At 44.7% G+C, this 21,734-nt stretch overlaps 1 long non-coding RNA gene across 1 annotated transcript; it reads left to right on the forward strand.

Moving 5' to 3' along the window:
- The first annotated feature begins 718 nt into the window (after positions 1-718).
- On the forward strand, positions 719-10,414 carry LOC309363911. The gene is made up of 3 exons (XR_014165645.1): positions 719-846; positions 6,351-6,506; positions 9,565-10,414. It is a non-coding gene; the product is annotated as an uncharacterized lncRNA (long non-coding RNA).
- The last annotated feature ends 11,320 nt before the right edge of the window (positions 10,415-21,734 follow it).

Here is a 21,734-nt window from a genome sequence, read left to right on the forward strand (position 1 = left end):
GTATTTTATTACTTTAATTTTTTAAACAATTTTAAAATTAAGGGGGGGATTAAAATGCAAAACTGTTACATGAAGGTATGGGAATCAGCTGTACTAGAACGATTGACATATAAACTGAAAACCTCTAGAGGTCCAACAAGTAAGGACAAATTTATTTCTGTTTGGTATGAGTTTGTTGTTTATGTTATTTGGAAAAGCATCTCATGCCACTGGAAAATAAGGGATTTCCATGGCAATTGTGTCCTTATTTTTATAGGCTTGTTATTAATTTCTATTGTATAAAAAGTCTGGCATGTATTACTGATGTCTCTGGCACCTCTGTGTCTCATAATTGTTTTTTGTGATGATTATGTTTTAGGCTTTTTATTTTATTTTATATAAATCTGGACAAAGGTGACATGCCAAAGTATTTTTTTTTGGGGGGGGGGGACATTCTGGATGCCAGCATATCTCGTTGCGCCCAGCAGCGAACCTTTCCTAATCCACACCTCCACCCTCCAATGGGGCCAAATGCAAGACCGTGTACAACATTCTGGCTTCTGGTGCTGCTGCATGAATAAGGTGGGAGGGGCAGAATTTCTGCGAAGGACAGCAACTTTCTTTTAAATGCAAATGCCCTGGTAATTAACATTGATGGGAAAGGAATGGTGGAAAGCACCTGACAGCTAAATGAGAGCTTGCTCAAATACATTTCCTTGTGCTTTGCCTTAGCATAACAGGCTACTTTCGCATGCTGTCTGTATGAAGCCTTTCTCTTCTTTGCTTCAGGAGGAATTCCAGGTACCTGGATCTTGTTTCCTTATCTAAGGGACCATTAGAAACCCCTTAACACGTGCCACATTCCAGGTGAGGCATGTTGTTTGTTCCTCTTGGGGCAATAGCTGAGGGTGGGTGGGATTTCCATTTTGACTGCAGCGCAGGCGTGAAAGAGTCAACACCCCCATCATCAATGTACTCAGTTTGGACTGTCCCTCTCCCTATGCCCGAAACCTTCTTTGTTACATTTACATCCTGCCTTTCTTCCAAGGAATTCAGGGCAGCGTACATGATCTGTCCCCTCTAACCTTTTATCCCAACAACAAGCCTGTGAGGTAGAGTGAGTGTGGCTTGCCCAAAGGTCACCCAGTAAGCTGAGAGGGAATTTGAATCCATGCCCCTCTGGCCCTACTCGAACTCGAACATTGTACTTGCTCATGAAACAAGGGAAGGCAGACTTAACTTTGGGAGAAGATAGGTCTTCTGTTTTCTTTATCAAAGTTGTTTTTTTTAAAAGAATGACAGGCCATGAAGGTTTTGGCTTAACCCAAGAGCAGCTAACCCTTTTTGATCCCAGGGCCACATTACCTGTTGAACACTTGGAGGGCCGTAAGGCCAGTGGTGGGTATGAATGATGCAAAGTGGGTGTGGTCAACTTACACCTCTCTCTCTCTCTCTCTCTCTCTCTCTCTCTCTCTCTCTCTCTCTCTCTCTCTCTCTCTCTCTCACACACACACACACACACACACACACACACACACACAGCCCAACATCACAAAGGAGGAACAGCACTTCCCCACCTGGGACCACAAAGCAGCCATTCATTAGCACTCTTTAATTCTCCAGAGTCTGATTCTACCCCTCATTGGTGCCCAACCCAGCACATTCATCCCTTCTTACCCATGCCTCTCCCTCTGCTGAATAGTGAATACAATAAGACTCCTTGACACAGGAAGTGTTCAGCTTACAAAACTCCACAATGCGCCATGCGTTTTAATGGGTTTTGTCATCGCCACAGATGTCGGCAACAACACGTCTTATTAGTTCTCACCAGCCACGTAGATTGGCCAAGCACACAACATTCTGCAGTTACACACGGGGCTGGGATGGACGTGCCAAGGAGTTCACTCCGCGTCTGGGAGTAATTTTCTGAATGGCAAATGTAAATTGGGAGAGGGCAGCCCGTGGCAAGGCAGGCATCTGGGCTCTTAGCACACCTGAAGAAGGAGCGGCGGGGCTCTTGAATCTTCCGACAGGCCTAAAGTTAGGCTTCCCCAACAGCTCACTGGGAGCAGAATTGCCAGGCTGGGAGAAGGGGATGCAAAGAGAGTAAAGGATAGGGATATGCCCCTCCTCCATTTTGTGCTTTAAAACACAAGGGCAAGTGTGACTTCTGCATTGCTTCCAAACATCTAATTCTTAACTTTGGGTCGTGCTCCAAGAGACGTGGAATGAATGAGAGGAAGCTGATTATTTCCCTGAAGCTTTCGTGTACCTGCTCTACTGCTTTTGAAGCACGATGCCCTGTCCACTGTCAGGCAGAGTAATTGTGCTTATAGTTTCATTAAAGTGCAAGAGTCTACAAGCGCCACTATAAAAATGATTATAAGTCCTGAAGGGGAACACATTCTCCTTAAGGGGCTTATAATCATTGGCACGCTGGCGCTCCGTCTTGAGGAGGAGACGCTGATGAGAGGCTGCCTGCATCTTAGCAGTTACTTAATTAAAAACCACAGGGTAGATCCTGTCGTTGGGTACAGCTCTGAGCAAGGGATGGTGCGTAAACGCCCCACCCGAGGAGTAGCCCTGGGAAGCATTTTGCTCCAAAGACGCTGAGTCACGGGCATCACGGCACATTTAATGGGCTGGTCTGAGCGTATTTATCCCAAATCACCGTGGCAAAAGTGTTTAAGACAGCTGCTTCAGAATTGGGAATGGGACAAGGAGGAACTGGATTTATCCAACTCACAGCTCTTTGAGGGGCAAGGCTTCTAGGCTGTTAACAGGTTCACGAAAGGCGGAAATGGAACAGGTGTAGCTTTCCCCATATGGAGATGGTGGCTCTGTTGACTCTCTACAGGTTCAGAGGCAGGATTTCACTGGAGAATAGCAGCAGCAGACAGTCCTGCTAGCGGCCTTTCCAGAAGGCTCTGGTTGGATGCTATGGGAAAAGGGGGCATTTGCTCTGATCCACTATGGCTCTACTTATGCTTCTGCTCTCCAGGCTCCCGTAGATTAAAAACAGGGACATGCCGTGTACTAACTAACCAAACATTAAAGATCAGGGGGGGCTGGCCTAAGACATTTTGCTTATCATTTCCACCTTCAATCTCAAGGTGAATAGGATCTGCTTGTGGGCATTTGGCACTCTGAGAGCATGGTGATGGACTAGATAGGTCAGGCATAGGCAAACCTGGCCCTCCAGATGTTTTGGGACTACAATTCCCATCATTCCTGACCACTGGTCCTGTTAGCTAGGGATGATGGGAGTTGTAGTCCCAAAACATCTGTTTGCCTATGCCTGAGATAGATCTTTGATGGGCCCAACAGAGCTTTTCTTACTTTCTAAGAGTAGCCAAGGCCAGCCCAGTGATTTTGGCACTTGAGGCACAAACCCCACAAGTGCTTTGATACCCCTCACCCCCAGGAGTATAAATAAGCAACAATAAATTAAGTAACTCACATTCTCCTGCCCTTTCATGACAGCCAACGCCAGCTGTTTGAGGCAGCTGCTTCGCTCTGCCTAATGCATGGACTAGCCTTTCAAAATGTCCTCCTCAGTTTTCCTTCTCCCCACATTTCCTCGGCCCTGTGTCATTTCATATGCAGTTAGCCCCTTCGCTGTAGGCTTCTGAGGCCAGAGCTGTTAGTTCCCATTCCTGGCAGTTTTCTGAACTTGTTTGTATTCTACAGGTGATCTGTTGCTCTTATAAGACTCAGAATAGCTGCAACTCAAGCACATTCAGCAACAATGAACTATTTAATTTGGCAGGCATTGGGGGAACAGAGTGGAAGCAGCATCCTGATATTTTACGTTTGAACAACCAAGGAAGACTCAAGTTAGCCACAGCCTGGGTCTTGCCACATGGCATCAAAGCAAAAAGATGCTTATTCCCAATGACTCTCACTAGCTGCTCCATGTAAATGTGCACTTAGCAAGGACTTGAAGCCCAGCTAAAAATTAAGATCCCAAATATCTTACTGAGGACTTCTGGCTCATAAAGTTTTGGGGCCTCATGAAGCCAGTGTGGTGGATCAAGTGTGGGGTCCTGGTTAGAGTCTTGGACTAGCACCTGGGAGACCAGGGTTCAAATCCCCACTGAGCTATGAGGCTCACCCACTCACCTTGGGTCAGTCTTTCTGTCTCTTAGACTAACCTACCACACTGAGTTGTTCTGAAGACAAAATGAGTAGGGGTGTGTGTGTTACTTTGACATTCTTGGAGGAATGGTGCTATATAACAACAATAAATAAATACAGTGGTATCTCGGGTTACAGGCGCTTCAGGTTACAGACGCTTCAGGTTACAGACGCTTCAGGTTACAGACTCTACTAACCCAGAAATAGTACCTCGGGTTAAGAACTTTGCTTCAGGATGAGAACAGAAATTGAGTGGCAGCGGCATGGCAGCAGCAGGAGGCCCCATTAGCTGAAGTGGTACCTCAGGTTAAGAACAGTTTCAGGTTAAGAATGGACCTCCAGAACGAATTAAGTTCTTAACCAGAGGTACCACTGTAAATAAGGAGCATCTCTCCTCCTCCTCCTTGCTGCTGTTGAAAGAGAAGCTTTGGGGAAAAGGAAGCAGACGAAGTGGGAAGGCCCCACTTTATTTAGGACTCCTAGCCAACAGTCAAAGGGATGTTTGTAGAGAGAGTAAAAAACTGTGTTATTTCTCTTCCTCTGTGTGTGTTTGTGGAGTTTTCCCAATTCTAAAGCTCAACAACATGGCACTGGTCTTCATTCGTGTGCACTTTTTAATATGTCTGTACACTGGGGTCAGCACTCAGAGATTTAACTGTAGCTCTAGAGGCGCTGAGGGGAGAACCAAAACCCCCATAAATGGCAACTCTAGTACATGCATTCACACACGAGCCACAGTTAAAGGATTAAAAATGTCAAATTCTTCCCCCAAACACAAACTGCACTAGAGGAAGCAACTTACCAGGGGCAGGTACCAGAAAATACAGATAGTCCCAGGTCAATAGTTGAAGCATTTGTCTTCTGCTGAAGAAGTTTGATGCCACTTTTGCCTTAAAGGATGTAGGAAAGTATGGCTCATCGTTTGATCAAATGGCAGAGAAATTATCTCCTTTGGAATACATAGCTGCCTGCCATCAACAAGAATGGGGAAAGGCACAAGCACCTCCAGCTGTATTGTTCTCCATCCGAGTAGAGGTTGGGACTGCCATTTTACACAACAATGGTCAGGAAATGCTTGCTTAGGGGAACAGGCGTCTCTAGGGAACGTGAATGAGTACCTTTCATACCCACATCTCCCAGCAGATGTCCCCTTAATGCAGAGCAGGGAAAGCGAGGGGAAAATAACCAGTGTTACCTGCAAAAGATTGTATCTATGCCTTCTCATTAAAGACACGGTGAAATGGCACTCGCTCCTTCGGTCGCAAGGAATTCCTGCAAACAGCATGCAATTGTTCGCATATTGAAATGGTTAGCCAAGGGCAAAAATGAATTGTATTGCCATTAATGTGTCCCAGAAGAGGAGTCTGAGATCTGGCCCATGAGCTTTTAAAATCCCCATGTAGTAGGAAAATGGCAGCAGTTGATAACAAGAGGATGTGCTGCTGTATCTGGCAGTTTGGTCAAAGCTGAATGCCACCGTAAAGTCATAGGGATGGAAGCCAACTTTCAGAGTCATTCCTAAGCTTAAAAAAACCAAAACCTCATATTTATTTCATCTGGACATTTTGGAAAGCAATTTTCTGCCCCTTTCGACTCATCTACACAAGTGGTTGCCCCCTCCCCCACTTTCAATCTGAGGGAACTTCAAATGTTGCTCCCATTCACTACAAGGTCAAACTGATTATGGAAATAGAATAGCAGAATTTATGGTCTTCTGAGCACTCAAATACTGCTCTTGCATGCAGCTTTAAAGGAACCCCCCCCCAATATACGCTCAGAGACTCCAATTATCCAATCTGAGTATACATGAAACAAACCTTGATAATCTCTTTTTGTGCAGGCAGGGGGGAAGATTAAGGTTGTATAATGAAACATTCTGAAGCCATACCGCCGTCTGATAATAAATAAAAGCTACATTTGGGCCAGAAAATAAAAACCAGAATCTTAACCCATAATTCACCCTGCTGTATTTTATTTCAATCCAATGCTTAGAGTCGGTTCATCCCTTACTTGGAAGAAAGGAGAAATGGTACACCTCTGGCTACAAACCTTGGAAGTAAACACCATTAATGGATCTTATTCCTGAGTGAAAACCCATAGGAGCAGACTGTCACTCATGTTGCAGCTTCTCCATTCCTGTGTAATGTGCAAACTGGCTCCTAAGGTATTTTCATGTGTATCGTGAAAAAATGCATTTAAATAGCTCTCATGCGGCTGGCGTATTATTCATGCAGAGGATGAAATAGAAGACACAGACAATATACATCTTGGTCAACGCTGGCTTGACATTTGCAGTGGAACTGATTCAATCCTCATGTGTGATGATGACCTTAGTGTGTGTCCACAACAAAACGGTCACTGCACAAGAATCATTGACAATGGATGCACAGGTACCTAGGGGGTCTGCTTTTTGCATTCCCATTGCAATGTCTGAAATGATTTGCGCATGGGTGATGCAGAGGCTTCAGGTGAACAGATCATACATTCTCTCTGTAGGAGTTCCCCACTGGAGATGATGATGCCTACCACGATGAGTTGCTGCATAAAAACCACTTAATTATATTAATCAGAACCTGCCCCAAAACTCTCAAAGGGGACGTATTAGCAAGATGGACACTGAATGGCCATTTCAGGGCATTGGTTCTTTCTGAATAGCCACAGGAAATCATTGGATATAGTAGTCAGCTAAGTTTTACTCAGAGTAGACCCAGGAAAATTAATGAAAGCTGCTAAATTAGCTCCATTGAATACTACCCTGGATGTTTTAAGGCCCACCTTAAAATCAGAATATTGGAAAATATTGGTTGTTTTTAGGGACCATCTTCAAACGGGGATGCAGTCGTACTTTGGATCCCAAACGCCTTGTGAGTCAGACGTTTTGGCCCCCAGATGCCACAAAGTGTTGCAGTTTGCAAACATTCTTTGGAAGTCAAACATCTGACGCGGCTTCCATGACTTCCGACTGAGTGCAGGAAGCTCCTGCGCCAATCAGAAGCCACACCTTGGTTGTCAAACGTTTTCGGAAGTCGAACGGGCTTCTGGAATGGATTACATTTGACAACCAAGGTACCACTGTATTTTAGGAGAGCATGATGGTGCTTTGATTCTTCAGACGAAGGGCTCAGAAGCCTGGGCCCAGTTTAATGGTGCAGTGTGAGAAAGCCAGGAGCAGGAGGAGTGCAGTAACAGTTCAGACTTGGCGTGCATATTGGTAACCAATTCTGGAAAAATAATACAAAAAATTAAATCTGCTGGTCTGGGCTTTGTCTTACTCACTGATTTTTATCATTGCTCACTTGTTTGCTCTGCCTTGCAGGTTTGGTTGTCAGCGTCTAAATTTCTGGCACTGCAAAGGTTTCCGGATTTAGGCTTTTGGAAGGTGGAAACTATTCTGGACCAGCTGCTTAGTAACTGTTTTGCCTGCATCAGTGTGTTGCTGTCTTTTAGTCATCCATTCTGACTCACGTGGTAGTTGGAGTCAGCCTGTCCACCAAGGCCTGGTTTTCCCATCAGGGATGATAGTGCCCCTCCTTGCTGTTTGCAACATGCCTCGGGTGATCTTGTAAACCTCCAAACATTCAGTGGGGATGCGTCACTCCCTTCCATTGATAATAGGCACTGATGCTGATGCACACTTTGCGTGCAACCTCTAAAAGGCAGAATTGGTTACGGACACCATGAAACTCCAGTTGATGAAAACTCATCATTCTGTTCAAGTAACAAACACATCAGAGATTCCTTTTTGTGTGTGATGCTTCAGAGGTCTGCCTCAGCGGTCACCGTAGCGGGGAGCAAAGAGTATTTCAGAAGCACCCTCCCCCCTTTTACAACTTTGATGCTGAATTCATAAAAGAATTGAAATGCTGTGATTCCCAAACTTGTATCTGGTAAATTTTACCAGTGATCTATTTTTGGTCTTGCACAGGGATGCCTGATAATCCCCCAAAAGCAAAGGTACTCATGTTAATCCATTAGGGTGGGAAATCTCCAAAGTCCACAATTGGGTAATACCTTTATTAGGACCAAGCAAAATAAACTGTGGATGGGTAATCTCAGCACCTCACTTGGGTATCACTGGTTGGCATCATGATAAACTATGGTTTATTCCTGTAAGACCAATTGCAGTCGTTAACAGTCGTCAACAGGTTTACCACACGTATCAGCCAATCACCCATTCCCACCACCCTTCTGAGTAATAAACCTCCCCACCCTCTCACTATCTATAAGGGTCTGGCGACTTCCGTTTCAGTGTATCTGAAGAAGTGTGCATGCACACGAAAGCTCATACCAATAACAAACTTAGTTGGTCTCTGGAAGGTGCTACTGGAAGGAATTTTTTATTTTGTTTCGACTACACATAATTAATGTCTTTTTTTACATTGAGTTGTTGTTTTCTTTACATTGAAATTAGTGTAAGTTACATGTTACACGACTTATGTAATTGAAGTTAAATAGTGAACAGTGAAGTGAATAATGTACCATTTGGCAGAAACCAAACTGCAGCGGAAGGGAGACAGTGATGATTGTGATAAATACAGATAGGAATGGAAATCGCTGTGTTCTTACATCTCTAGCCTTAATGATGGTTTGCTGAAACAAGCCAGCTTTATCAACCACTGTTTGAAGTTTGCTTGCTTCAAAAAAGCCAAAAGATTAACCACAGCTGGAGATTAGAAGATATGGCAAGCTGTCATTAAACAGAAAGAAAGGTCCTTCTCATGGCTGTGCTAGAGATGGATTGGGGAGCATGTGAGCTCATGGAGAAACTAATTTCATTCACAACATGAGAAACTGTATTATGTGGTGATGTCCAAAGACAGACGTTATTTGGACAGATGTCCAAAGACAGATATTTTCTGTATCTTTTTGCTCCATTTTAACCCTGCTTCTGACAGCTTGATGCCCTATCAATCCAGTGGAAAACACTGTTTTGGTATGTTGAGAATTGCTTGTGAATGACAATGACCTTTTCAAGGTGGATCCCTTATACCTGCTATTCAGCCCTTGATTAAAAAACTTAAAACTAAAGCTTAAAACTGTACACACCCGGTAGAGGAGTGTTAAATTAATTTAGCTCACAATACAAGGATTAATGAATTAGCAGCACAGGGGTCTTTGGGAGTGTGAATCTCTGTGAATCATAAAGATGCACTTTCCCATTAACCTCGACACAAAATGTGCGGCCGAGTCCCTCTTCACTGCATGGAATGTTTACTGCACTGGGGCTGAGATCAGATACATATATGGAAATTGTGCAGAGAGCCTTTTGATCCAGGAATTGGATTGGAAAACTCCAGAGGCCCCTTCTAAGGTTATCATCTGCGATTAGGAGTTCAGATGTAAGCCATTTGCGTATGTGGAGACAGCAGCGGAATGCCTTTTTTATGCATTAGCTCCATGCAATACAGGTCTGTTCCAATCACATCTTTCTCTCTCTTTATTTTTCAGGTTTGAGGAGAAAAGCTGATTGCATTTCCTTGTATGACATCCTGAGAGCTGCCCTCACTGGTCTGTGTTTGCTGTGTGTGTCAGGTTAAACTGCAGGCTTTTGGGGGGGCTGGCCCTGCTAGGGTCAGGCTCATGACAAGGCAGCAAACTGACCACTGTTGAAAGCCCTAAACAACTCAGGCTCCAAATACCTGAAAGCGCCCCTCTTTCTCTACCCACATCCTCAGCAGAGGGGGCCCTCTATAGTCCCACCACCCTCAGAAGTTCAGGGGTAGTGGTGGTCCGAGAGAGAGCAGCCCCCAAACGGTGGAACTCTCCACAGACCTTCATCTGGCATCTTCCTTATACAGCTTTTGGCAAATGCTGAAGATATACCTCTTTACCTCAGCTTTTGACACCTAAGATTACATTTTTTAGGACCCACCCTATGTTTGTGATTGTAAGTTGTTCCAAACTGTTTGTAATATTGTGTTTTAATTGTTGTAACTTGCCTTGGGGCCCTAGGGTGAAAGGTAGGTAGTTAATTTAATAATAATACTTTGTGTGGTTTCGTTGCATTTTCACTGCTGTGGAGGGGAAATGGCTCTTCTGAAATTTTCTGCCTCGCGTGCAGAAACATCTTGGCTTGGAAGGGATGGGGCTGATTTGCCGCTCTACCTCAGGGAACGAAATGCCTCGGGCTGACCAGCCCTGTATCAAGAGCAAGTGGAACTAACCCAGGATCCATAAAGAGAACAGGAAGTGTTGGGACAAGAAATTGGGGCGAGGGTGGTCTTCCTCCTCACTGCAGCTTACTGAGAGCGGACTTGTGTGAGCACAGCAAGAACTGAGTAAAGTTCTGATCCGTAAAGCCTGCACGTTCCTTCAGTTAATGAAACAGACCCTGAGGCCCAACTCAGGAGGTGTCCATGCGTATTCTTGCCAGTGTGGCAGGTAAGAGGCCAGATCACAGGAAGAAGCATGTATTCTTAGACTGAAAGCATGCTGCAAAGGATTTCAAGAGGCAGTGGCAGAATAAACAGGTGTGTCTATGTGGGGTAAATCTCTTGATTGGAGTCTTGAAGGTACCTTTGTACAGTGGTACCTCTGGTTACGTACTTAATTCGTTCCGGAGGTCTGAAACTGTTCTTAACCTGAAGCACCACTTTAGCTAATGGGGCCTCCTGCTGCTGCCGCGCTGCCGGAGCACGATTTCTGTTCTCATCCTGAAGCAAAGTTCTTAACCTGAGGTATTATTTCTGGATTAGTGGAGTCTGTAACCTGAAGCGTCTGTAACCACTGTACCTGCTCATTTCCACTACTAAATATAAGGAAGGACCCCTCCCCACCCTTTTCTCACACAGCATTATGTGTATAAATGGCTTAAGTGAAATAAATATACTCAGTTGTAATGTTCTGACATTTTGGTCACCTCATTTCTGCTAGTGATGTCTTGTATTTCAAAACATGCCTGTATCCTACATCTGCATATCATGGTCTGTCAAGGGCCTGCTGATCCTCCTGCTTTTGCCACCTGCAGTCTTTGGTAATCACTCGTAGCTGAGTAAGATTGTCTTCCATGAACGGTGAGTCCGTAAGTGACTGTGGAGGCCAATTCTGGATCCACACGTCCTTCCACAGTGGGGACATAGGTTTCTGTGCTTTTCTCTTAGCTTGTTTTTCCCTTTCATCCTGAGTTTGTGCTTCTTCAAAGTCCATGACACCTTTGGTAAAGGCTGTTCTCCAATTGGAGCGCTTGCAGGCCAGTGTTTGCCAATTGTCTGTGATTATACTGCATTTTTAAAAAGATTCTCCTTGAGAGCATCTTTAAACCTCTTTTGTTGTCCACCAGTATTTCACTTTCCATTCTTAAGTTGGGAATGGAGTAGTTGCTTTGGAAGACGATAATCAGGCATCCAAACAACATGACCAGTCTAGTGAAGTTGATGTTGAAGAATCATTGCTTCGACACTGGTGATCTACTGCTGTCTGCTGTAGACACCGCCCCCTCCAAAGGCACTGATATACTACCATACCAGGCAGGTGGGAAGTTTTTGGTGTGGTGGATCACAAGTTATGCAGGCTTCTTCTAAAGGGTGGTCCCTTTGGCCTAGTCTCCGGTACATACTGGCCAGCTGTGGCTATCTTATAGAGGAATCATGGCACTCTGCACATACTCAAAGGCACAGAATTTAGCAGGTCACAGAAACCGGGTGTGATGGGAGAGGAGAGGTCCATAACTTCCAGGAACGGAGGTGCCTAAGGGACTAAAATGTCAAGCGGCAGCCCTTGTAAGAGGACCTCTTGACTTGTTCCTCTGCAGCAGCGTATTCTGAGGAGAAGGCAGCCAATGTTGTTTCTCCTTAACGAGCTACTCTAGAGTGCCAAGCATATTATGTAAGAAAACTGACTGTGAGCAATTTCCCTAATCAGGTAAAGAAATTGCATAATGAGCTCAATCATAATCATTTTCTTTAAGGCTCGTGTGATGAAAAAAGATGCCATTCCAACAGGGCCTTATGTAACAGCCAACCGTATCAAGCAAGGATTATTGCCCAGAAAACTCTGATGATGTGCGTAGTGCAGGCTAATTATTCCAGGTTGGGGACGGTGGTTCCAGCCAGAAGTGCTCCCATTACTATTGGCTTATTAGATGTCATTATCATGATTTGCTAGTCTGCAAATGCTCCAGCCGGAGAAATATACTCATGTACAAAGAGTGGGTGGCTTTAAAGACTGCACTGAGGTCCCCCTATTTCATAGCCATGTAGAACTGGGCAAAACTGTTGGGTTAACTCTTTCTGTCTCCCACCCAGCAAATGTAGACGGTAGATACTGAAGAGCAAGCAGCCTTTGCCAACTCTTTCACACATACAAGGAGTTGGATCTATGATGCCTGAGTTTCTCTCCTCTTCCCGTGGATTCAGGGCAATGCGTTCTCTGTTAGCTTCCATCTTGCCATCTCTAAATAATGATGCACCTCACCAGATTTGGGGAAGGGGTTATAGCACAGTGGAAGACCACATGGTCTGTTTGCAGAAAGTCCCAAGTTCAATCCCCAACATCTCGAGATAGGGCTGGGAAAGATTCTTGTGTGAAAATCAGCGAAAATCTCTGCCATTCAGCGTAGTAATTGGAATGGACAATCTATCAATTCCTGTTTCTCTCTCTCTCTTTTTTCAATTTTAAGTTCAATTTGTGATTTTTTAAGAAAGTCTGCATGAAAATCGACACACGTTTTTGTACACCTTTCTCTTAGATATACATTTTTTGTGAGCACAATTTTGCCTAAATTCACATCTTTGCTATCAGAACTCTGTAAGCAGACATGGGCTAGTAGCGTTCATTCCACAGTTACTGAAATAATGCTAAGAAGGCAGTAATACATTGTGAAGACCCACAAAAGCAGTGCCTAAATAAACCTGATGTCTTGGGAATTGGGATTGGCCAGAAAAAAAAATCATTCCCATTCCAATCCCTTTTGGCCTGTTTGTTTTTCTATGAAATGTTTATGCAGCTTCCCTATAAACCCTTGCACCAAGTGGCATTATTTTTTGTCCAGCTTGGTATAGTTTTGTGGACACCCACGGCTGCTTGATGACACATATATACCATGATTCATCAAGCACTGATATTCCCATTTGAGGTACTGAGAGATTGCGAACTGAGCTTTTTTAAAAAAAAGAAAGAAAAAGTTGCACTAGGAGACTGCTTTCTACAGACTACCAAGTCCGACCATTGGCCCAGCTATCTCAGTTTTGTCTACATAAGGAATAGGAGTCCCCAAAAACCAAGGACGTTACTTTCTTCCTGCCAGAGCACTGAGCATTTTGGGCACTGTGCTGTCTCACAATTTCAGACCAAGATCTCCCCCTGAAAAAATGGGATTTTCTGAGTCCACGTTTTTGGATAATATGCCATGCCTGGAAAAAGTGCTTTTTTCAGAGCCACGATCTTGCGCAGGTCATGTGACTCCCGTGGGAATGTGAACCGGAAGATGGCACCTCGACCCTGGACTGTGTCATGTTGAAGGATATGCCATGCACCCAGACGCCCTGTGAGCAAAGCAAGAAAGGGAAAGAAAATAGTTGTAAAAGGGCGAAAGGAGATCTGGAGCTCAGAGCCATCTTTCCCATAGGGCTTAGTGGTGCTGGCCTCTCAGGGGTGCTCCAGCAAGTGGGGGAGCTGTGTGGTTTTGTTGGCGGCCTCCCCTTTCCCTGCACGCCCGCCAGCTGCGCCCCGCCAAACATATGGCTGGCGAGCACGCAGCTTCCCTCCCAAGCCTCTGTGGGGATCGCTCTCCTGCAGTGGCATGGGGGAAGAGTTGCGCCCCCAGCGGCTGGCAGTGTGCAGCTTCCCCCCACACACACTATTTGTGGAAATTTGGGGGTGTTGTGTGGATATTTGCACCCCAGCACCGCATCTGCTAAAGACGGCCCTGCTGGATCTTATTGCAAAAGATCTGGGGCTCACCCCCTAACAAGGCCCCAGCTTCTCTACTTCAGAAATGAGTCTTCATAATTATGCTTCAAAAACACATTATGACAGGATGCCTAATTGGATAACCTTATCCCACCTAGCACTGATGTCAGGCTGCTCTCCAAGCAGCTCGGGGCTCTTTATGAAGTAATAGAATTCGTGCAAAACAAGTTGTAACCCTGTTTTTAAGGAGTTATTTCAGATTAAGGTGCCAGCACTGGCTTAAATCTTGGATAATCAGCATATTGCCCCAAATTCACAAGCTTGATGAGGTGGCACAGCAGAGTCTTCCACTGCTTTTACGGGCTGGGGCTAAAGTGTATTTCTAAAAGATTTGATCTCAGAGTATTACATGCTCAATCCTGCATAGCAAGGTGTGGGAGGTAACATGCACAGGTAAACAGTGAGTGGGAGAGCAATGAACCCTACAGGCAAAGTCAGATGTGTACAGTGCATGGAAGGGCATGTCACCGAGGCATTCCTGCATGCTAATCCCAAGATGGCAACCAAACCTAGAATGTAATTTTAGCACTGCAGTGTCAGAGCCCAACAGAGAAACGTGTATACTGCAAAAGTCTTTAAAAAGCCACAAGGCAATTTGAAACATGTTTGGCAGGTCTCATTAGATCAAGTGGGCTTCTGAGATTAAAACGAGGGGCTGTTTGATTTGCAACTAACTTTTTGCTTCAGCAGTACTTGTAATGGGATCAAGATGACACATACATTGGACACTCGGGTTGCGAACGTGATCCGTGCGGGATGCACGTTCGCAACCAGCAGCGTTCACAACTCGCAGTGGCACATCTGCGCAAGCGCGGGTTGCAATTCAGCGCTTCTGCCCATGCACAAAGCCCGACCACCAAAACCCGAAAGTAACCCGTTCTGGTACTTCCGGGTTTCGGTGGGTCCGTAACCCAAAAAAACACAACCTGAAGTATCTGTAACCTGAGGTATGACTGTACAACAAAACTGAATGAAATCTTCATTGCTAAAAGCTACAAGCCGTCACAACTGGTCACAATGTGTAAAATACAAATAACTAATTTAAATCTGAACAGCAACAACAGCAAAGCAAACATACAAAAATGCAAGAATCACACCTGCATAAATTAAGCACTCCACTGCTCACACTCCTCGTTATGATACTTGTCTTGGTGCCAAATTTGGGACTATATATGACTTGTAAATTATTGCTTTAAAGATTGCTTTCACCTGGAAAGATACGACTTGGTCAGTTTTGTTTCATTTCTGCTGCATATTTGTATATGGATTCCATATTAAGGATTAGATTCAACTTGGGTATACTGTTAGATCACCCTTCATAAGCACGGTATGGAACCTTGGGGTTATGTTTTCATTTTGCAAGGTGTTTCTTAGGTTAGACCTAGCATGTAGACTCACCCCTGGCACAAAAAGTATCTTGCATCTTTATTATGATTAACAGAGCTGGAACTTCATTCATCTTTTCTCCAGTCATCTGGCTTAAGATAAGACGGATGCCTATCCAACATTCCTTGAAAATATCTGGGGAAAGAGGTTGCACAACAGGTGGCTGGGCTGTTCTGGTCCTGGAGCAAGAGTTCTGAAATGTTGACTCTGTACCATGGTATGTACTTTGTACGTCATCATTCTTGTGTCAAGGCATGATTTGTCATTGTGCATGGATTGGCCAGAGCACAGCCGGATATATTGCAACAAAAGCATGTAGGGTCAAAATGTTTAGTCTGGACATGATGTGCTAAAGTTGTCTGCTTATACACAACGCAGAGGGAAAGCAGCTGGTTGCAAGAGAGGAGGACAGGTTTGGGGAGAACATTGTAAATCTCAGAGCAAGTCTGTTAGGAAGGAGGCTGCATGCAGAGGTGGAAGAATATCCTTCCATGGAAGTGTCAAGGAATGCCAGGTACAAATTTGTATAGGCCCAGAGTATCATAGGGCAAGGAGATAGATCAGACAACCCCACCCTACTTTCTGATTCTAGCCAGTGCTATTTTTCTAGAAAAAAAAGGTGCCAGAACTCACCATGATCGCCTCCATTGTTTTCTTATAATGACAATGGAGTCCACCTGAGAGATGCCAGAACTGAGTTCTGGTGAGTTCTGCCTGAAAAAACACCCAGATACTAATTCAGAGAATGTTAGCTGGCTGAAATCAATGGGAATTAAATTGGTTGTCTTTGATTTCTGCCATTGCTTTTAATGGAACATACACATAACATGCTTCCCTTCTTCCATATTTGGCCTTTAATGGCTCCCCAGGCAGCTTATGATAAATGCAAATTTAAAAACAATTTGCAATTAAAACAATTCAAGAAGAAAAACCAATAGCCCAACTGTAGAGCAGTGAAAGCAGGCCAATGAAAGCAAAGCATCAGAATATGCAAAACAGCAACAAAATAACATGCTCACACCAGTCTCTGAAGAAACAGCAAAAAAGAAAGAAAGAAAAGTATCACACCCTCTCTCCAAACAGAGAGGAAGAGGAGAGGGCATTCCAAAGGTCAGGGGCCATCACAGAGAAAGCTCTGCTCCTTGTTAAAGGCAGTTTAGCATCCACAACTAATGACACGTAGAGCAGCCTTCGCTGGCAGAGTTGATGTGGCATAGTGGCTAGAATAGCCCTCTTCAGGTGTGCTCATAGGACTCATAGGACAAAATCTACCATGGGAAGCCTCTTCTACTAGTGGAAGCATCCTGCACAATTCAGAACCCTGATTTTGCAGGGCTCCAAATTGTTCAGGGAGCCTGTGGGACTCCTTTCTGGTGCACTGTTCTAGGTGGTGGTTCAAACTCAAACTGGGGGTTCCAGAACAGGCTGCTAGTTCCAGGCAGGATCTTAGACAACTCCAAGTGACACTTAGGCTGGAGACTCACCGAAAAAGCAACCCAAATCTTGTTTCAGGAAGAGGCAGAAGACAAAGGCTTACAGTAGATTGGGCTACCTCCACCTTTGCTGGGAGAAGAAGAAACTTCTTATAGTTGCCGCTTTAGCAGCCATTGGTGTTGACAACACAGATGGTTGTGTGGTTCCACTGTGGTTTCTGGGCTGGAGCCCTCAAACTCCGATGACAACAGCAGCACAACCTTCTCAGGCTGGGGAGCTGATGGCAAGATGGCCTCCTTGGGCACTGGGACTTCTGGGGGAGTGAGGTTGTCTGGGGTTAGTACCAAGGGTAATTCCTTCCCCTGCACCATTACCTCATGATGTCATTCCCAAACATGAGGAGCCTGACCCTGGAGCCACTATAGGCAATAATTCATATAGACGATCAGTCATATCCTACCCCACCCCACAACTAATCACAGTGCAGGTGAGCTCTTTAGATTGCAAAATATCTTTCTCCTTCTATAGACTGCATGGTGTACTGCCACACTCTATACGTGCCAGAAGAGTAGCAGAACCAGAAATCAACATGATGCTGTCTGGCAGAAAGACCCATCAGCCTCCTTCAGCAACAGGAACAACTCCAAGTCATTAAGCAGGACGTCCATGTGAAAGCCGGCACTTGTGCCCTGATGTTTAATTTTACAGCTTTGGAATACATTTTGCAGCTTTACTCATGCATGTGCAGCTTAACTGGTCGTGCCAGTACGAGGAACCTTTTCTGAGGGGCCGTTGCCAGCCATGCTTAGCGGACAATAATCACATAACAACTGAGTCACTGGGTAGGCTCCACCCTGGCTATTTGTGCCATGCTGCGAGCCGAGTGTCACAAAATACTCAGCTCCGACTCAGTTCACTTCCTCCTGTGACCTTTTTTGGAATGATGCACACACTTTTACTGCTTGCTAATTGCTCTCGCCTTTTCCCAGAATGTCTTTGGGTGTGATCAAAACAATTAAATCCCCAAGGAGCGGGGGAAAGCACTTGAGGATCTGGGTTAGAGGTAAGGCACTGACTCACAGACACCAGGGTCAGCTGTCACAAATTGCAACGTTTGGCTTTGTGGTCTATGGCAGGGCTATCTTAGTTTTGTTTCTCAGGCAAGCAATACAGATATGAGGGTGTGTGTAGGTTACAGTAAATGCCTGGACTTTGGGGAAAGTAGAGCACTTGCTTTGTCTGCAGACAGTTCCAGTTTCAATGTCTGGCATCTCCAGTTAAGAAAGAATCTCAGGTAGCCAGTGATATGAAAGGCCCTGAAGAGGTTCTGTCAGTCAGAGTAAGCACCACTAAGCTAGACAGATAAATAGTCTGACTTGATATAATGCAGCTATGTTCTTAAGATGGTTGGTTTGAATATATATATATTTAAATAAGTATTTTGGTAAAGAGTATTTCATCCACTTTTAATCACATTTTTAAAAATTTCACAAGATTTTTATACTTCTTGGTTGTAATAAAACCTCAGCACAGTTTATGAAAAGAATATTTTTTTACTACTCTGGTTTGTACACATCCAAAACAAGAATCCATATATTTCCAGCATTTACCATTAAAGCTCAAGACCAACCAATTGCCTTTGGAAAACCACCAGAGCTCATCCTTTGGTGTATCTGTCTGAAACAAGTTTGCTTATGTTACAGGAAGGCTAAACAGATGGCCTGCTTGCTGCCTGGTGTGGCCAAGGTGAACTTCCTTAGACCTCATCTCACCACACTGGCCCATAAAACAGAGGGGGAAGCAGCCACATATATGGTAGCCCACACTCATTGTGTCATGGCGCCATCATGAGAGTGTTGCCATCGAACTGGGGCCTGGCCCAAGTTTGCAGTGCCTTAGTTCTGGCAGAAGTAAGCCAGTTGCAGGTCCAACTTGCTCCCTGATGAAAATTCTAGTCTGGTCATTGCTTGAAGGCAGTGCTATTTTTTGGGGAAAAAGAACCATGAACACTTTCCTCGTTCTCTTAGAATGACAATGGCACCCAGCTGAGAGGTCCCAGAACTGATTTCCTGTGAGTTCCCACTAAAAAAAAAGCCCCCTGCTTGAAGGACATCATTTTCAAATTCTGAATGTTCATGTAGAACACAGAAGTATCTTTGGTTTCCTTTTGTTTTGTATTGTATTTTGTGTTTTGTATTTTGTTTCGCTATTATCGGTTTTGGCATAGCTCCATGCATATAGCATATGTGAATGGCACATGCTATTCTTCTTACATCTATTATATATTTTGGGGAGTTGTTTGCTTGTTCACTATGCATCTGGACAGCTCTCAAGATAGTGCAACCAAATGTTGTGTGGTGGTTATTGAGAACAAGGAGCAGATTTCCATCTACTTTTTGATACATTTGGGGGCTATTCTGAATCAAGATGTTGGGCTGAACTTTCAAAACTGTCCTGATTTTAAAATTGATTGTGTGTGTGTGTTTTAGAATTCCTAAGTAACGTTGTGGATGAGGCTGTTAGTATTATTGTATGTTTTCAGACTATTGAGAAACATGGTCACATCATGGGACTTTTCCAGCTATAAACCTATCTATCCATTTCCACATCAGAGGTTGCCAGCATTTGATAACATAAATATTTGCTTTTAATCTCTTTGCTGTTCACATCAAGCCAAAGGGCACGTTCCCAGGTGGAAATGCGAGGGTTCGCCTGCACTCAATTTCTGTGGACATTTAGCAGGGCCTCTCGAGAGACGTTCCATCTCCTCGCTATTCCTGCACCCTGGTTTCATGAACATATTAGTCTATGCATATTTGAACATGCTGAGAAAGACCCGGAAGATTTGCAACCTGACCATTAGGCTGTGGGTGCAGGCAGGCTGAGATACTGGGACAAAAGTGAATTTGCTGACGGAAGTGAGAATGGGAGGCAGGGGAGCTGTCAAAAGCATGAGGTGCTATTCAGAACTGGCTCATTGCTTCTATCTTCTTGTTGAGAACATGATCTTTGTTGTGTAAGAAAGCAAGCGAGCTTGAACATGAGCATTAAGCACACACCAGAATGTAGGGAGATGGACAGAGAGAAACAGTTGAGCACTCAGAGCTAGGTGGCTTCTGACTCATTTAAACATGCACATACCATACCACTGATAATCCCTGGGCTCTGATGTCCCTGCAGGGAGACCAGTTGTGAAATCGCAAGATGTTATATTGTAGCTCTTACAAAGCTGCAAAAAGGTGACCAGGTGCTCAACTATCATTATGGAACGAATCGTCTTTATTTAGCTTTCCCTGCCAACTGCTTCACCCCCAGGGAAATGAAACTTTGCAAAGCTGCTAACTATTTTCTTCTTGGCAAGGAAATAAAATGCAATGGGTTTCTTGGAGACATTACCTCTAAGGCACAGGCATTACCCAGAGATTCAGCTTATGCGCTTGCTTGCAGCCTGGAGTGCACCACTTCTCCAAATGGAACCCAGCATTTGTCCTCGCTAGGGGTGGGCAAATTTGTCCATTTTGGTTTGTTTGTCTTATTTTCCCAGTTCAATTCTCCACAAGCCACATCAGCGTGCAATTTTTAAAAAAGCCCTCGTGAAAAGTCATCATTTTAGTGTGAATTTCTCCTAATATACACAATTTGGTGTGCAGTTTTGCTTAGCATCCCCATTTTTTTTGCAAGCATTTCCCACGGATATAATGCATTTTTGTATGTTATTTTCAGCAACATACACAATCTCATACACACTTTCCCCAAATAAACATATTTTTGGGCACCTTTCTTGGCTGGAGGACTGCCCTGCAAAATTCAGATAACTGCAAATTTCAGAGGACGGTTGGTGTTTTGGTTCAAGTCTTCTTTTGAGCAGTGTGGATTAGGTAGGTTCACCTTTAGATGTGAATTGAACCAAATTCCCCCACCCCTTGTCCTCACTAGTAAGATGCCCTATGCTGGGGTAGAGGGTGGAGTTCCCAGTTCCAACTTGCTCATGTTCCATCTTTGTTGACACTGGAGTCTAGATGTGTGTTGGATCTTCCCATCTTCCCATGTTGCAAGAGGCAGAGAAATGGCGCACACTTGTCCCTGCTGCCTTTATCTGGGATCTGTGTGACACCTGGAGAGGCAGGCCAAAGGTTGCCACCGCTTGAGCTGGGTGTTGACTTGCGCTCACCAGGGAGTTTCCTTTCCTCTGGAAACCTCCCTGCATTTAAAACAGTGAAGTTGGCCATTCCTGAAAGACAGGGTTTGCCTAGCGAGTCTGAAGCGGTTGTGCTGGAGTGGGCAGGCTCATTTGCAAATCTGTCTTTGTAAGGAATAGCCTTCCAAGCCATTTCCTCCACCCTGTGGGCTTTCCCAAACCGTATCCGAGGCAATCTAGCATCACGTTTGCAACTCCTCTTTCCCTAGAAAATGAGGCGGAGCCGATTGTATGAGGAACCCCACAATCTCAGAGATCAAGCAAATGATTATTTCTGAGCTACAAGTGAAAACCAAACAAACACGTCAGCAGCAAGAGTGTCCTCAGGGTGGAAGCTGGAAGCTCTGAAACTGCTGAGGATTGTGGCCAGTGGATGCACAGCAGCTTCCCACTGCTCTGAGGTCAGCTCTGAATCACTTTAAACAGTTGCTTAATAAAACAGAACATTAAAAGTCACATGAATTAAGGCTTACAGAGCAACCCTGGCCCTGATCTATGCTGCTGATGGAGGGGGGCCCTCTTCATTGTAACCACCAAAAGTCAGAACAAGTGCACACTACTGATATGCAAGGCCTTGGTGCAGGTTGGTGCAGGTTGGACCAGATCAGCTAGATCCAGTTCCTGGAGAGGGATCCAGTCTGGGCCAGCCTGGAAATGCCCCAGCACCACCAATTTTCTGCCTCCTGGCTGG

This window comes from Podarcis melisellensis (assembly GCF_964234715.1).
Source record: "Podarcis melisellensis genome assembly, chromosome: 2".
Taxonomy (NCBI): domain Eukaryota; kingdom Metazoa; phylum Chordata; class Lepidosauria; order Squamata; family Lacertidae; genus Podarcis; species Podarcis melisellensis.